Genomic DNA, 15,818 nt, shown 5'->3' with positions numbered 1-15,818 from the left:
CGTTTCGACAAAAAGTCTTCTTCAGGGGTCCCTGGGGGGTCCTATAAAGTGAGTACGTGGGAAACAATTGTGTGGTGAGTCAGAAGTGAGACACAATTGTTTCCCACGTACTCACCCTTATAGGACCCCCAGGGACCCCTGAAAAAGACTTTTTGTCAAAACGCGGACCGTGTTGGGTCCTGTATCCCTAGCGGACTAAGTCCTTTAAGGCTTTTATGTGGATGAATTTATTTTTATGTGGATGAATTTATTTTATGTGGATGATTTCAGTGTACCTTTGGAACTTTAACACTTTGAAATAAAATCCATTTAGGAACATTGTCACTCCACAGAGTTTTTTTTGGGTTTCCCCAACCAGGAATTGCCTTATAAATATTTCAAGAAGGTGTCCATGCGTTATACTTATCCCAAGCTTTCACGTTTATCTTTCATGAACGAGAAACCATGTTGAGTAGTTAATTATTATTTTAATAGACTTAGATTTGATTGAAAATTTTCAGAAAAACAAATCTGACAAAATAGTTCAGGGTAACATATCCCAGCTGTAGATAAGTAGGTTTCTTATGCATGCTGAGAAGCAGAACAAGCACAAATTCTGATACTGAAATTTTTGGATGTAAGTTCTGTTGAGCACAGATTTGTCTAGAAGCATTTTGAGAATTTTCAACACTCACAGCCTCTTTTACAAAGCCGCGCTAGCAGCTGCGCTGTGCTAACGGCCTCGAAGCCCATAGAGAATTAAAGGGCTTCGGGGCTGTTTCCGTGCGGCTTTGTAAAAGAGGCCGTCAGATTTTCAACAAAAGAAATGTAGTTTACTGAGGACCTGACATTAAGCCTGTGTTCAGCATAATGAGGAAGAGAGAGAGGTGAAAAGCTGATGCAATGGGAACTGGAGGGATCAAATCTAACTGTGAGTGAATACAGAGAGGGAGGAATGAGACCAACATGATAGAAAGATATAGGTAGAGGAAATGGAGGAAATAGAAAGGAGACACTGAAAAAGGAACATGGAGAAGAAGGCAATAAATGCCAGGAAAAGAAACATAAATCAACATGATCAGAAAAATAAAAATCCACAGACAACTAAAACAAAGGAACAAAAATAACCATTTTAATTCAGATGTAGTGATTGGAATATACAGGGCCTGATTTAGATGAAAAGAGGCCCTAGGCTATTCCACTTATGAGGCCCTTTCACCTCCCATTTTTAAGTTTGTAAATTACATGAGAGATAATAAAATACATCATTACTGTGATATATATCAATATGTTAAAAGAAACATGTTGTTATTGGTACTAACCTTTATAAAAAATGTAACACGGATCTTGAGGCCCTAGGCTGAAGCCTAGTTAGCCTATAGGAAAATCCGGCCCTGGGAATATACCTACTTTAGGAATGAGTATTTCTAAGAACATAAGAATTGCCGCTGCTGGGGCAGACCAGTGGTCCATTGTGCCCAGCAGTCCGCTCCCGCAGCGGCCCTTAGGTCAAAGACCATAACATAACTTTATTTTTGTATACCGCCACAATCAAAAGAGTTCTAGGCGGTTTACGCAAGAGAGAAAAACTGGACAATCAGCGAAGTACAGTATTAAAATGAGAATACAGCATATTAATTGAAAAGACAATAAAAATTTAAGTGAAAGCGGTAAATTATTATATTAAGAATAAAAACATTGAATTAAGGAATAAATTTATCAAATAATACTGTCTTAATTTCTTTTCGGAAGGCGCTGCAAGATAACGTGGCTCCACTAATATAGTTACCAGTTCCCTAATTGAGACTAGCCTTACCTGCGTACGTTCTGGTTCAGCAGGAACTTGTCTAACTTTGTCTTGAATCCCTGGAGGGTGTTTCCCCTATAACAGACTCTGGAAGAACATTCCAGTTTTCCACCACTCTCTGTCTTTGGGGGGCTTTGCACAGTAGAGGATGGAATACATTTCTGTTTCTCTTTCTCCAGTGTTGCTCTGCATGCGCAGCCTGGCGTCTTGAGGTCTCTGTGTCTAATTTGTGGTTCTTTATTTATTTATTCAAGGGTTTCCAAGAGTTTTTCAGAACAGGTTGATTCAGTCTGAGATAATTTATCCTATGGATTTTTTACCCCATGGATAATTAATTTATGTTGTAAACCCCAGGTTATTAGCCTAAGCTCTTTTCCCTCAGCGTAATTAGCATAGAGCAATTATCCCAGGCTAATTGCCCCAAACTAATTATCATATAATAATTGGTTTTGTTTTCACTATTATAACTTCATATATGTAAATTTGTAAATTTCACTGAAGGAAAAGTATTTCTTATTGTGATATGGAATAAGTATGTAAATAAAATAAAAAGCTGATTACCCCTGGATAATAGGCCTGGGACATTTCCCCAACATAAATAACTTGTTTAATTACCCTGGTTATATGCCCTGGGGTTTTTGTTTATCTGTTTGATTGATCACTTTTCATCACAGCACCAAACTGTACAAAAATAAATCGACACAGTATAAAACAGGGAAAGAGACAACCCAAAAAGCAACATTTAACCAAGAACAGAACAGACTCTGAGGCTCACAGCAGACACCAACACAATCGAAAAAAGTAAATGGCATAGGTCAGGGATAGGCAATTCCAGTCCTTGAGAGCCGGAGCCAGGTCAGATTTTCAGGATCTCCACAATCAATATGCATGAGATAGATTTGCATCTCAAGGAGGTAGTACATGCAAATCCATCTCATACATATTCATGGTGGAGATCCTGAAAACCTGACCTGGCTCCGGCTCTCGAGGATCGGAATTGCCTACCCCTGGCATAGGTAACCAATGCTCTTAAACAGGGGTGTCCAAAGTCGGTCCTCGAGGGCCGCAGTCCAGTCGGATTTTCAGGATTTCCCCAATGAATATACATGAGGTCTATTTGCATGCACTGCTTTCATTGTATGCTAATAGATCTCATGCATATTCATTGGGGAAATCCTGAAAACCCGACTGGATTGTGGCCCTCGAGGACTGACATTGGACACCCCTGCTCTTAAACAAGAGGGGTGGTATGATCCATTCTTTGAACACTGCAAAGGGATTTTATAACATTTTGTTTCTTCCTTTCTCTTTCCCCATCCTGCATATTCCCTCTTCTCCTCTATAGTCTATTACAGGGATAGGGAACTCTGGTCCTCGAGAGCCGTATTCCAGTCGGGTTTTCAGGATTTCCCCAATGAATATGTATTGAAAGCAGTGCATGCAAATAGATCTCATGCATATTCATTAAAAAGAAAAAAGAAGCATTTATCACCTACAAACATCTTGGGAAAAGGGAGGCAAAAGAAGACTATCTGGCCAGATCTAAGGCTGTCAAAAAGGCAGTCAGTGAAGCCAAACTTCGAACAGAGGAAGATCTAGCACGGAATATTAAAAAAGGGGACAAATCCTTCTTCAGGTACATTAGCGACAGGAAGAGAAACAAAGATGGGATAGTACGTCTTAGGCAATCAGACGGAAACTACGCAGAATCGGATAATACCAAGGCAGAACTGCTAAACGAATACTTCTGCTCAGTATTCACCTGTGAAGCAACGGGAGCTGGTCCACAACTACAGATAAGGGACAGCCAAAATGACCTGTTTCATGATTACGAGTTTACACCCAGTAGCGTCTACCACGAACTTTCAAGACTCAAAGTAGACAAAGTCATGGGACCTGACAATCTACACCCCAGGGTACTCAGAGAGCTGAATGAAGTTCTGGCTGAACCACTATCCGTACTCTTCAATCTTTCCATGCGCACGGGAAAAGTACCCCTAAACTGGAAAACAGCTAACGTAATTCCACTCCACAAAAAAGGCTGCAGAACAGAGACAGAAAATTACAGACCGGTGAGTCTTACATCCATAGTGTGCAAACTCATGGAAACACTGATCAAACAGAAACTCGACAAAATTCTAGACGAAGAAAATTTATGTGATCCACACCAACACGGATTTACCAGGGGAAGGTCTTGCCAATCTAATCTGATTGACTTCTTTGACTGGGTGACCAGTCATCTGGATGCCGGGGAGTCCCTGGATGTGATATATTTGGACTTCAGCAAAGCTTTTGATAGCGTCCCACACCGCAGGCTGTTGAACAAACTAAAATCAATGGGATTAGGGGATACATTCACTACATGGGTAAAGGATTGGCTAGATGGTAGGCTTCAAAGGGTGATGGTAAACGGTACCCCCTCCAAAACGTCAGCAGTGACGAGTGGAGTACCTCAGGGCTCCGTCTTAGGGCCGATTCTATTCAATTTATTCATAGGAGATTTGACCCAAGGGCTTAGAGGAAAAGTATCACTGTTTGCCGACGACGCCAAACTATGCAACATAGTAGGCAAAAGCAGTGTTCTGGACTTTATGACGCAGGACCTACGGCAGCTGGAACAGTGGTCATCAACTTGGCAGCTAGGCTTCAATGCTAAAAAATGTAAAGTAATGCACCTAGGCAAAAAAAATCCACACCGAACTTACACACTAAATGGTGAAACCTTGTCCAGGACAACGGTGGAACGTGATTTAGGAGTGATCATTAGCGATGATATGAAGGCTGCAAATCAGGTGGAGAAGGCTTCGTCCAGGGCAAGACAAATGATGGGCTGCATCCGTAGGGGTTTTGTCAGCAGAAAACCTGAAGTCATAATGCCACTATACAGATCCATGGTGAGACCTCATCTCGAGTATTGTGTTCAATTCTGGAGACCACACTATCGGAAAGATGTGTTGAGAATTGAGTCAGTTCAGCGAATGGCAACCAGGATGGTCTTGGGGCTCAGGGATCACACGTATGAAGAAAGGCTAAAAAAACTGCGGATGTACTCACTGGAGGAGCGAAGAGAGAGGGGGACATGATTGAGACCTTTAAGTATATCACGGGGCGTATAGAGGTGAAAGATGATATCTTTAGTCTTACAGGGCCCTCGGTAACCAGAGGACACTCGCTGAAAATCAGGGGAGGGAAATTTCAAGGTGATGCTAGGAAGTACTTCTTCACCGAAAGGGTGGTCGATCATTGGAACGAGCTGCCTCAGCAGGTGATTGAGGCCAACAGCGTGTCAGATTTTAAGAGAAAATGGGATATTCACGTGGGATCTATAGGGGAGTAAAAGTCGGGGAGTAAAAGTCAGGAAGTGGGTCATTGATATGGGCAGACTCGATGGGCTATGGCCCTTTTCTGCCGTCAATTTCTATGTTTCTATTAGCTTCTTCCTCTCTCTCCTTCCTCTGTAAGCTACCATCACTTCTCTACTCTCTCCCTCTCACAGTCCAAGATCTCTCCTATTTCTCTCTCTCCTCCCCTTGAAATCCAGCATCTCCTCCTCTGTCTTTCCCCTCTGCATCTAGCCACCTTATTTCATCTCTTCCTATTGTACATTTCCACTTTTCTTCCCATGATCTGCCACATCTCCCTCTCTCTTCCTGCAGTCCACTATCTCTAGTCTCTCTCTGCCATAGCCCAGCATTTCTGCTCTCTCTCTCTCTTTTATGCAGTCCAGCATCTCTTCTTTTTCTCTCCATAGTCTGTTAGATCCCTCTTTTCTATCCCACCCCCTGCCGGCCACCTCTTTTCTCCTCCTCTTAGTTCAAGATCTCTCCTGCTTCCCTTTTTCTCTGGGGTTTTTTTCCTTTCCCCCCCCCCCCCCTTGAATTCAGCATCTCCCCCTATTTCTATCCATTTCCACTATCCAACAACTCTGTTCCATAGTCTGTTATTAAGACATGGGGGAAGCCTCTGCTTGCCCTGGATCAGTAGCATGGAATGCTGCTACTCTTTGGGTTTTGGTCAGGTATTAGTGACCTGGATTGGCCACCATGAGAATGGGCTACTGGGCTTGATGGACCATTGGTCTGACCCAGTAAGGCTATTCTTATGTTCTTATGTCTAGTTCAGAACGTCTGAGTACCGTCCAGGACATCTTGGGAAAGGTTCGATTATCGCTGCAAGAAGTCCAAGTCTAAGCCCACCCATAACACGGTCTCCAACACACTTTTCTTTAGTTTTGGATCCACAGCAGCTAGGAAAGCTCACAAGATGTCCAGAAAGACAGTTTTGAAAATTGACACTTGGCGATTAGGACATCCAAGTGCCGATATATGCCGTTTTTGGGGGGACATCTTGGTGTTTTGAAAATGCCCCTAATAGAGTCCTACAACTGTTTTTGGGCAGATTGGTACATTTTAGCAACCATTTGCTCACAGGAGTGAAACCAGGGAAAATAAAAACGCTTCCAGGAAGCGATACCCCATTTTTTTCCTCTTGTTTTATCCTTCCCCTCCTCCCCTCATTTTATTTTCATTTATACAATGTAATTTAAAAACTTTCCCTTCCCTTTTCTTCCCTTTTGTCTCATACCCTTCGTAATCAAGTCTTTTTTTTTTTTTTTTTCGATCTTATCCCCCCTATTTTCATTTAGAGTTTTTAATTTCTTTCTTTTTATATATAACTTTTTTTAAATAATTTCTTATTTTGTATTATTGTAAACCAACCAGATACTTGTGATGGTCGGTATATCAAAATATTAATAAACTTGCAACTTTTGGATTAAAAATGAGTGCACTTCTAATGCAGCAAATTGGCGCAAACTCAATGTCTCCACATTCCTCAGTAGTCTTCTTCAGTGCCCAAAACAATTTAGCAGAGCAAACACTACCTCATTCTAAGGAGTTATTTGAGAGGATAAGGAAGACAGGTATTGAGACTTTCTTTACACTTCCCATGTTCTCTTGAACACCACAGGGCAAGAATCTAAAGTGTGTGCATCAGTGCAAATGCCATGAATTTCCAGTTTAGACTCCTCTTACTAACCTACACATGTATTCACTTGGCTGTCCCTCACTATCTCTCTTCACTTATCTCCCCCTATGTAACATTTCCCCCCCTCCCCCACCCGCAAACTCCACTCAGCTAAGTCCCTCCTATCTATGCCCTTCTCCTCCTCTGCCAACTCCAGACTCCATCCCTTCTATCTTGCTGCACCGTATGCCTGGAACAAACTGCTGGCAAGGTTCAAGTCCAAGTTAAGAGCCCACCTCTTCGAGAGTGCTTTCAACTCCAAACTCTTCTCCCCTTGGGTTCTGCATCCCCAACCCTATATGTCATGTCTTGTCTGTCAAAGCTTGTCTGTCTAAGCTGTGTAAGCTCTTCAGAGCAGGGACCATCTATAAATGTCAGCCCACCTCTTCGAGAGTGCTTTCGACTCCTAACTCCTCTCCCCTTGGATTCTGTATCCCCAACCCTATATGTCATGTCTGTCTGTCTAAGTTAATTGTAAGCTCTTCAGAGCAGGGACCATATATAAATGTCAGCCCACCTCTTCGAGAGTGCTTTCGACTCCTAACTCCTCTCCCCTAGGGTTCTGCATCCCCAACCCTATATGCCATGTCTGTCTGTCCAAGTTAGATTGTAAGCTATTCCGAGCAGGGACCATCTACTAAATCAGGGGTGTCAAAGTCCCTCCTCGAGGGCCGTAATCCAGTCGGGTTTTCAGGATTTCCCCAATGAATATGCATTGAAAGCAGTGCATGCACATAGATCTCATGCATATTCATTGGGGAAATCCTGAAAACCCGACTGGATTACGGCCCTCGAGGACCGACTTTGACACCTGTGTACTAAATGCTAAAATGTACAGCGCTGCGTATGCCTTTCAGCACTATATAAGTGATAAATAGTATACTTCTCCCTCCGTATTCGTGGTTTCAGCAATCGCGGTTTCGATTATTTGCGGTTTTTAGCTTGTTGGCTCCTCCCCCCACATTATATCAGCTTGCCTAGAGAAAATCACCGATTCCCAGCACTTTCTTCACCGTGTTTTGCCTCTCCTTCAGGAACAGGCCAGGTCTCCCCACCATGTTGTTCGCGGTTTCACCACATTCAGGATGGTTTTTCATAGAAAACCGCAAATAACATATGAAAAAGTTATTCGCGGGTCTGTTAATCCCCTATCACCACGAATACGGAGGGAGAAGTGTAGTAGGAAAGCAATAAAAACATACCTCTTCAGCTAACTTCCCTGCCCATGACCAGTGTAATTTGTAATTTATTTCTTATATACCGCTAAACTCCGTTAGGATTCTAAGCGGTTTACAGAAAAATAGACAATAGGGTGCATTAAAATTATAAGTAAAATAGGTACTTAGAAATTCCCTTACTGTCCCGAAGTACCTGGAAAAATGACAATTAGTAGAGTAATGAAGAAATAAAATAGAGAATAGATGAGAAAAATAAGAAAATAAAAGGACTTCTGAAAGGTTGAAAAAAGAGGGGAGATAAGAATAGATGCAGAGGGAGAACCGTTGAAGCAATAGAATTCTGGGGAAATTTAAATGAAATTTGAATGATAAAATAAAACAAAACAAGTGGTAAAACAATAAGTGAGATTAAAAAATATATCATAAACTAAAAAGAAGAAGTGAAAATAAAATCAAAACAGTCAAAACTGAAGTCCAGCTTGAACGGGCCCCCGAGCCGACCGTTGGTCCGATGGCCGGACTGCAGCCCTCCTCCGTCGGCTCTCCCCTGTTGGAATGGGGGAGGAGCGAAGACAGTGTCGGGTGCCCCGCTGGAACGGGCCCCCAAGCCGACCGTTGGTCCGATGGCCGGACTGCAGCCCTCCTCCGTCGGCTCTCCCCTGCTGGAATGGGGGAGGAGCGAAGACAGTGTCGGGTGCCCTGCTGGAACGGGCCCCCAAGCCGACCGTTGGTCCGATGGCCGGACGGCAGCCCTCCTCCGTCGGCTCTCCCCTGCTGGAATGGGATTACAAAGAAACGTATATTGGTACTAGATCCCAGTATGTGTCACGTTAGGATAAAAACTTGCATTGAAAAATCTTGCACTGTAGCTGGGGCAGATTTAACCTGCAATAATTAGGTAAGTTTAACCTATAACCCCGTCTGAGCTCTTTGGGGAAAACAGGATAGAAAACGAAGTACATAAAACGAATACTTTTACCACGCAGTGCTTGCATCAGGAACTAGAGCACTTTTGATTCATCCCTAATGGAACATTATCCACAGAGACTGTGCCTCTTTCTCTGCAGGCGATGCTTCGATTGAAAATGATGCATGCGGGTCTGAATAATCCACTTTAGGTGCATTGCTCTTCTCCCCACCCCCGGGACTGTGGGTAAAAAACATGCATGTTACAGAGCGACACACAGACTTTGTCTGCAGACAGGTTGGGCAATATTCAAGGCTCCTATTTCTCGGATTTCTTAAATTAAGAATATTGGCTGTATTGAGGCACTTGTACTGTTAGATTGTCAAGAGAGTGTCTTCTGACTACTCCCGTGCGAGTACAGCCTCTAACTTCAGCCTTTGACTGTAGTTGAGTGGCAATAATAGGTGCCAGTTGCTCTTCAGATATCCTAGCTGATGTAGATCTACTATGAATTATTTCTATTTGCGCTACCAGACGCACGCAGCGTTGTACAGAGTCACAAAGAGAAAGAAAACGGTCCCTGCTCGAAGAACTTACAATCTAAACAGACAAATAGGATGTCATGGATACAGTTAAGGGGAACGGTTAATCTGCTGGCTGGGTTGGAGGGCAGAGGGGAGTACAGGACAATCAAGCCATTGTGACATCACTGATGAAGTTGGCTCTTATTGGTGGAATGAGGCATTATGACATCAGAAGCTCAGCTCTGCTTCCCAAAGACTGAAACTCTTCACGCTACTACTACAAATTATTTCTATAGCGCTACCAGACGCACACAACACTGTCCAGAGACACAAAGAAGAAAACAGTCCCTGCTCAAAAGAGCTTACAAACAGAATGTCATGGATACAGTTAAGGGGAACGGTTAATCAGCTGGCTGGGTTGGAGGGCAGAGGGGAGTACAGGACAATCAAGCCATTGTGACATCACTGAGGAGGTTAGCTCTTATTGGTGGAATGAGGCATTATGACATCACAAGCTCAGCTCTGCTTCCCAAAGACTGAAACTCTTCACGCTACTTCTACTACTATGAATTATTTCTATAGCGCTACCAGACGCACACAGCACTGTACAGAGTTATAAAGAAGAAGACAGTCCCTGCTCAAAAGAGCTTACAATCTAAATAGACAAGACAGCCAAATAGAATGTCATGGATACAATTAAGGGAAACAGTTAATCTGCTGGCTAGGGTGGTGGGCAGTGGGGAGTAACTTTATGAATTACAGGCTATATCAAAAAGGTGGGTTTTCAGTCTGCTTTTAAACAAGGGAAGGGGCACCAGCCATCCAGTTCTTTTGCTCAGAAATGTATTTGGTTGCTCACTTTCCTCCTGATCTGATTATACACGGATGCGCCCATGCTCAAACCTCCTGGGATAGATTCAAGAGCTCCAGAACTTATGCGCAAACGATATGGGCTCTGACAATTCCACAGAAATGTATTGATTTCAGACTTTCTACACCTGTCGGAGAAGGGCAAAGCGGTTCATAAATAAACTAAAATAGGCTTTAAGGAAAGGAACTCCATCAAAAATAGGAAAGAACGCACTCACACAAGACACATTCGCCAACTTCACCGGTGCTATTAAAGAATATTGTGGGCAATTCTGGAGACCGCACTTTTGAAAAGATATAAACAGGATGGAGTCGGTCCAAAAATGGTCGGTGGTCATAAGGTGTACGGGGACAGACGTAAGATCTCAATATGTATACTTTGAAAGAAAGGCAGGTGAGGGGAGAAACGATAGATACGTTTAAATACCTAAGAGTCAAGAGTCTTTCAATTGAAAGGAAGCTCCAGAATGAGAGGGCGTAGGATGAAGTTAAGAGGCGATAGACTCAGGAGTAATCTAAGGAAATACTTTTATACAGAAAGGGTGGTAGATGCGTGGAACAGTCTCCCAGAAGAGGTGGTGGAGACAGAATCTGTGTCTGAATTCAAGAAAGCCTGGGATAGGCATGTGGGATCTCTTAGAGAGAGGAAGAAAGGCTCACTTACTCCCTTACATCAGAGATGCGGCAGAGCAAATCAGGGCAGTAGAAGGCCCCAAAGCAGCGTGTGTAGAGTGCTGCAGACGCTGCTGGAGTCGCAGGTTTGTCGGGACCGCGGGAAGGGAAGGGGGCGGAAAGGGACTAAGGGAGCCGGCCAGACCGTGGGAAGGGAAAAGGGGGTAGGGGAAATGCTGCTGCTGCACGGGGAAGTAGTGTGGGGGGAGGGGGAGGGATTACTGCTGTGGCTGCTGCACAGGGAAGTGGGGGGGGGAAGAAATGCTGCTGCATAGGAGGCAGGGAGAGAGACAGACAGATAAATAGAAAGAAAGACAGACAGTGGGAGGAAGGGAGACAGAAAGAAAAGAAGAAAGACGCAGGGGCAGGGAGAGACACAGAAAGACAGACAGACAAAGGAGGCCAGAGAGACAGACAGAAAGACAGAGGGAGGGAGAGAGAGACAGAAATAAGGAAAGACAGACAGACATATATTCTAGCACCCATTAATGTAACGGGCTAAAATACTAGTGTTACTATGTTTCTATAATCATAAAGTTCTATGACATCACAATGCAGGTGTAAAGAGCGTTAGCCAATAGGGAGAGGAGGAGATAGTGGATGCTATGAATGAGCAGACTGGATGGCCTTTATCTCTCATTGTATTTCTAGGTTTCTGAGCAACACTTTTTACCTTGGTGTCGCATCCGATGGAGTGAAAATCAAGAGATTCGGCACAAAAGCCATCATGAATGTGCTTCCTCTGATATGTTTTCACAGACCGCGTCTTATGGAAAGATAACACGATAAGAGCACAAGCCATTCCAAACTGGGGCAGACCTATGATTCACTGAGCCCAGCATCCTGTTCCCCAATAGTCGCCCACCAGATCACTTGGAAGTTCTGCCAAAAAGAAAACTCATCCGTGTTGCTCACTGACAAAAGCAGGAGGTAGAGATACCAAGAGGGGAACTCTAGAAAGAAGAGGCCAACATTTTGGTGCGAGGAGCATACATAAATGGCCAGGATATACGCACGTGTTTGTGTGTGCCTAAATACCAATGTTCTGGCTTCACGCTTTTCTTCAGTCTGGTGCCTAAATGTGATGGCATGCAGTTTGAAGGTGGACGCACGTATGGGAGGAGTTTGAATGAGGCATGAACAGAGCACACAGTAACATCAGCAAATGATCATTTCTGCATATTTTTAAGCAATCTAGGTCAGGGGTGGGTAACTCCGGTTCTCGAGGGCCAAAATCCAGTCATGTTTTCAGGATTTCCCCAATGAATATGCATTAAAAGCAGTGCACGCAAATAGATCTCATGCATATTCATTGGGGAAATCCTGAAAACCCGACTGGATTCCGGCCCTCGAGGACCAGAGTTGCCCACCCCTGATCTAGGTGGAAGCATGTAAACCAACCCTATGAGTGGCATAAGCCCTGACACCTAATAAATAAATGTATATGTACTTGGTTCCTGTAGTATCCTGTAAAGGAAAATAGGTGCCTATTTTCCTCTATAGAACATGTGCCCCATAAGCCCCCCTCCAAAGGCTCTGTGCCTAAACAATGGTTAACGGACCTCTCCTCTGGAAACATTTCAAGTTTAATAAAAATTTGATTTGATCGCAAAATCGTAATTCAATGCGATTTACAAATAATGATAAAATTGGGGTAAAAAAAGCCCACATTAATCAAACCAGACGGTAAAAACAACTTTAGACCAACCAAACACAGAAGGTAAAAAATAAAGGGTTAAATACAATTTATAAACAAATAAAAAGGGCCGGGTGATAAAACAATAGGATGGGGAAAACTGAGCTAAATTACTACCCTAGACCATAATTTTGAAAGCAAATTTTTTAGCTTTCTTTTTCTGTATTAGGTGAAATAATAACTTCTGGAATTTGTTTTAAATCAGCTATTAGTTAGTTTCATTATTGTTCTCTACTGATAACCAGAGCTGGTATTGTGACATCATAATGCCTCATTCCACCAATGCCTAAGAGCCAACCTCATCAGTGATGTCACAAAGGCTTGATTGTCCTATAATTGGCGCAGTGGTTAAAGCTACAGCCTCAGCACCCTGAGGTTGTGGGTTCAAACCCATGCTGCGCCTTGTGACCCTGGGCAAGTTACTTAATCCCACTCCTATAACTTTCTCACTTATATTCAAGCAACGATTTACTTATGCCACAATTTCATTGAAAGTTTCATGCACATCACATCTGAATGAGGGGAGAGCCTCAGAACCCCCTGCGTAATAATGTCAATTACTGCACTAGAAAGGGGAAAAGATCTTCACCGGCTCTTGACCCCCTTCCTACCTACAGCAGACACAGTAAATGTTTCAAAATGGTGTCAGAAAAGTCAAAACTACTTAGCTTGTCTCTGTCTGAGGAAGCGTGTGAATCAGTACGCTGCTATGCTGTCCGGAGCCCTGACGCAGCTTGTCTAGCGAATCGGCAGCTAGCCTAACTTCCGTCGGCTAGGACTGACAGAGACAAAACACATTTTCAATACCATTGAACATTCTACCTACAAGCTAAGTAGTTTTGACTTTTCTGACCCCATTTTGAAACATTTACTGTGTCTGCTGTAGGTAGGAAGGGGGTCAAGAGCCGGTGAAGATCTTTTCCCTTTCTAGTGCAGTAATTGACATTATTACGCAGGGGGGTTCTGAGGCTGTCCCCTCATTCGTAATTGATGCGCATGAAACTTTCAATGAAATTGTGGCATAAGTAAATCATTCCTTGAATATAAGTGAGAAAGTTATAGGAGTTGGATTTGATTTTCTTTCTCATTCCTGTATAGAAGATTTTTTGGGGGGTATACAAGTTTCTTAATCCCCCCATTGGCCCAGGTACATTAGATAGATTGTGAGTCTGTTGGGACAGACAGGGAGAAATGCTTGAGTACCTGAATAAATTCATCTAAACCACAGGTGTCGAAGTCGGTCCTCGAGGGCCGCAATCCAGTCGGGTTTTCAGAATTTCCCCAATGAATATGCATTGAAAGCAGTGCATGCACATAGATCTCATGCATATTCATTGGGGAAATCCTGAAAACCCGACTGGATTGCGGCCCTCGAGGATCGACTTTGACACCCCTGAAAACTGTTCTGAGCCCCCCTGGGAGAACAGAAAACCGAATGAATAAATAAATAGGAAAATAGAACGGGAAGACGAATCTCGTGTCTGTCTACTCTGAGCAACCTTCCTGCAATATATGAGGGGGGTGAAAATACTTGTGTGTTGGAAGTGACCCCCTGTTAAAGCATCAAATTTCCAAGTAAATCCTTCTCGATTTGGCACAAACCTTATTGTGTGGACTGTTTATTGATTGTGAGACTCTTGTTGACTGAGTAGATTTTGGGCCAAGTGCTTCCTAGTTTCACCAGCTCTGCCCTCAAACCAATCCATAAAAATATATCTGTGGAGCCCGTCTGATGCTCATAGTTAACCCAAGGTTACATAGACGTAAACAATTAATTCACTGATATATTGCACTCTTCTCTCTTTACCGTGCTGGATACCTCATTAGACTGTTGGCTGTTTCATAATATAAATCTCCTTCACCCTGTATTTCATTCATAAGGGAAGGATCAGAAAAGGTTTGAGTCACTTTGTATTTTGCCTTTTTTTTTGCCTAGAACTGTCCTCAAGGGCTACGAGCAGCCCAGGTTTTCAGGCTATCCCTAATGAATATTCATGAGAGAGATCTGAATACACCCCTGAATTCTATAAAATCTACCTAAAGATAGGCACCTACATCGGCACGCCTAGCTTAATTAGCAATGATAATTGGCAAATTTTTTAGCTTTGATTTTCTGAAATAATAACTTCTGGAATTTGTTTTAAATCAGCTATTAGTTAGTTTCATAATTACCTCATAATTAGTTTCATAATTACCGTTAATTGAACTTAGTTGAAAGTTAGACGCGCCTGGCTCTAAAAACGCAATTCTATAAAAAGTAGGCACCTAGTCCAAAATGCCTACCTAAAGGCGGGCATAGTTAGGGGGCGGATCATGGGTGTGTTTTTGAGTCAGGGCGTCTGCTTTCGACGTTGGCGCCCACATTTAGCTCAAGAAAACTCTGGCGTAAACGCGATGTGCCTAAACGCAATGTGCCTAAATAATTTGAGGTTGAGGGGTGGTAGATTCAGGGGCAATGTTAGGAAATTCTACTTTACGGAGAGGGTGGTGGATGCCTGGAATGCGCTCCCGAGAGAGGTGGTGGAGAGTAAAACTGTGACTGAGTTCAAAGAAGCGTGGGATGAACACAGAAGATTTAGAATCAGAAAATAATATTAAATATTGAACTAGGCCAGTTACTGGGCAGACTTGCACGGTCTGTGTCTGTGTATGGCCGCTTGGTGGAGGATGGGCAGGGGAGGGCTTCAATGGCTGGGAGGGTGTAGATGGGCTGGAGTAGGTTTTAACGGAGATTTCAGCAGTAGGAACCCAAGCACAGTACCGGGTAGAGCTTTGGATTCTTGCCCAGAAATAGCTAAGTGTGTGGCGCAGTGGTTGGAGCTACAGCCTCAGCACCCTGGGGTTGTGGGTTCAAACCCCGCGCTGCTCCTTGTGACCCTGGGCAAGTCACTCAGTCCTCCATAGCCCTAGGTACGTTAGCTAGATTGTGAGCCCACCGGGACAGAGAGGAAAAATGCTTGAGTACTTGATTGTAAAACCGCTTAGATAACCTTGATAGGCGGTATATAAAATCCTAATAAACTTGAAACTAAGAAGAAAAAAAATGTAAAATAAAAATTAAATTGAATCAGGTTGGGCAGACTGGATGGACCATTCGGGTCTTTATCTGCCGTCATCTACTATGTTACTATGTAAAAGATGGGACGTTTCGTGACGCCTA

General features: G+C 43.3%; 1 protein-coding gene across 4 annotated transcripts in view; it reads left to right on the top strand.

Annotated features, from left to right (window-relative positions):
* KALRN (kalirin RhoGEF kinase) overlaps window positions 1-15,818 on the top strand; it is a 1,310,049-nt gene that overhangs the window by 663,872 nt on the left and 630,359 nt on the right. The gene's annotated exons all lie outside the window — the stretch shown is intronic.

This window comes from Geotrypetes seraphini, chromosome 5, assembly GCF_902459505.1.
Source record: "Geotrypetes seraphini chromosome 5, aGeoSer1.1, whole genome shotgun sequence".
In the NCBI taxonomy this organism is placed as follows: Eukaryota; Metazoa; Chordata; class Amphibia; order Gymnophiona; family Dermophiidae; genus Geotrypetes; species Geotrypetes seraphini.
The sequence above is the reverse complement of the archived record's forward strand: the minus strand, read 5'-3'. Positions and strand labels throughout refer to the sequence as shown.